Source organism: Plectropomus leopardus, unplaced genomic scaffold (genome assembly GCF_008729295.1).
Source record: "Plectropomus leopardus isolate mb unplaced genomic scaffold, YSFRI_Pleo_2.0 unplaced_scaffold2527, whole genome shotgun sequence".
In the NCBI taxonomy this organism is placed as follows: Eukaryota; Metazoa; Chordata; class Actinopteri; order Perciformes; family Serranidae; genus Plectropomus; species Plectropomus leopardus.
Window position 1 is genome coordinate 1 of NW_024627457.1, and position 2,594 is coordinate 2,594.

The following is a 2,594-nucleotide window of genomic DNA, read 5'->3' on the forward strand; positions in this document are numbered from 1 at the left end:
TGTGTGTGTGTGTGTGTGTGTGTGTGTGTGTGTGTGTGTCCTTCAGGCGATCCGTGACGGAGTGATCGAGGCGAGCATCAACCACGAGAAAGGCTTCGTCCAATCAAAAGAGACGATGGACATCTACGGGACCAGAGAGCCTCAGCTGGCTTTCCACCAGAGAATCTCCTTCTGCCTGGACATCCACAACATGTCCGTCAAGGTGAGACACGCACCTGTCCACACACCTGAGACATCCTCAACGTGTCCCTCAGTGTGAGACACACACCTGTCCACACACCTGAGACATCCACAACATGTCCCTCAGTGTGAGACACGCACCTGTTTAAAATGTGATTTTAATTTTTTTAATTTGTATTTTCTTAACACATTTACATTCTGTCTTCTTTCTGCTAATTATTACTATTAATGATGAATTCAAACTGTTATTGATTAGTTATAACCGTTAATGATTAACCTGTAACTGACTGGATGAAAGCGTTAATAACTGTAACGGTTCAGTGTGAATAATTGTGTGTCTGCGTCTCTTCAGGCCATGAGGTTTCCTCCCAAAGCTTACAACAAAGACCTGGAGTCAGCAGAGGTAACACACACACACACACACACACACACACACACACACACACACTCCTGTAAAGCCTGTAAAATGTAGTAATAAGTCATTATTATTATTTTCACTCTAAAGCAGAATGATCTAAGTTTGAATATTTTATATTTGTGCATTTTTAAAATGTTCCTCCTTTAAAACTAATTTTTCGTAGAACGAGGTTTTAATTTAATTTAACTTTTCGTTTTAGTTCCTGCACTTTATTCAAAATTCGATGGAAATATTAATACAGACGTGATTTAAAGTCAGACGTGTGTGAATCAGGACGACACCCAGACGTTAAAAAATACACACGTTTACAATAATAATTCATCCTGTGATGTCAGTCTCATCTAAGACTCCAAAAGCACCCAGAATTACCCAGAATTACCCAGAATTACCCCGAAATCCTATAAGTGTAGTAACACTAATCTCCATGGAGACGAGCGGGAGAGTCGGACTGCAGGCGCCCCCTGCTGTCCATCAGAGAGAGCGCAGCTTTAAACCGTCACTCCTCGCAGGTCCTTAAAGTCTCAAAGTCTGGAATTCAATGTCCTTAAATTAAGGCCTGAAAAAGTCTGACGTTTGAGAACAGAGTCTTGAGTTTTTGAAAATGGTCTTAATGTTTTTTGAAACCTTTGAACTGTGAGCATATGATGCAATTTCTTTCAAAAATGTGGGGAACAAATTTATAAAAAAATGTTCCACAAATAGCAAAAAAATATTATTTCATTTTTTATTTATATGAAATGTCGGGAAAAAAGAGAAAAAATGTAGGAAAAAACTATATTATTGTGAAAATTAAATATTTAAACTTAACTTTAATAATATATAGTATAATTTTTAAGCACCTTTTCAAAGTCTTGATTTTTTTTGTTTGTTTTGTTTTTATTAATTTTCATGTAATTTTTTTGTGCCTTTTTTAAACAAATTTCCTGCTACATTTTGGTTTTTTTTGTTGCCCTCTCATGTGTTTGAAAGAAGTCCAACCAGTTTGCTCAGGTTTCAAAGGGTTAAATAAAAAAGACGCCTCACAAAGATTCATAACTCACGTCTGAATGTGATTATTATTAACACGTTCCTATTTAATTAAACTATTTGGTGAATAATTATTTCTGGGCTAAAAATTCTGTCAGTTTGACCTTAAAGTTAAAATTCATTCTCTGTGTTTTTAAAAAAGCCTAAAAAAGTCTTTGTGTGTGTGTGTGTGTGTGTGTGTGTGTGTGTGTGTGTGTGTGTGTGTTCTGTGGTGCGTTCAGGAGCGTCGGGAGCGTGAGCAGCAGGATCTGGAGTTCGCCAAAGAAATGGCCGAAGATGACGACGACAGCTTCCCATGATTCTCTCTGCTGACTTCCTGTGCAGACAGGAAGTAGTTCCTTGTGTGTGTGAGTGTGTGAGTGTGCGCGCGTGTGTGTGTCTGCACGCTGATGTTAGTATATGAGTCATTACCCACAACCCCCCTCTCCTCCTGCTCCTCGGCTGTAACCTCTGAACTGTTTATTGTTTCTGTCCTGATAAATAAAATTCACTCTGGGTTTGTTTACACACGTTTGCTTCTGTGGGCTTCTGGGTAACGTAGTCACAAACTGTCACACGATTCGTTTTCAAACCTCTGATTCTCTCCAGCAGGAACTAAATGTTCTTTGTTGCCACGGCAACAGTGTGTCAACATGACCGATGTGACATTTAAAAAATTAAATAAGTTATAAGTCTTAAGAAAGAAATCGTTATTATATTATTGTGACTTAAAGGAGGATGTCGCCTGCTCTCAGAGCATCAGGCTTCATTTGGTCCTGAAAAACCTGGAAAAGTCATTGAATTTGCTGATAGCAGTTTTCAGGCCTGTAAAAGTTTTGGAAAACTAAATATACCCTGAAAGTTTTGGAGAAGTCGGGGAATAATAAAGGTAATAAAGGTTGTAATTTTGTAGTTTGTTTAAAAAAACCCAAAAGTTGTTCTTTTCAAAAACAGCAGCAACAACAAAACTGAAGGAAAAATGCCAAAAAAA

At 37.9% G+C, this 2,594-nt stretch overlaps 1 long non-coding RNA gene across 1 annotated transcript; it reads left to right on the forward strand.

Annotated features, from left to right (window-relative positions):
* The first annotated feature begins 50 nt into the window (after positions 1-50).
* On the forward strand, positions 51-2,129 carry LOC121966620. Its single transcript, XR_006107604.1, has 3 exons — positions 51-202; positions 533-583; positions 1,846-2,129. It is a non-coding gene; the product is annotated as an uncharacterized LOC121966620 (long non-coding RNA).
* The last annotated feature ends 465 nt before the right edge of the window (positions 2,130-2,594 follow it).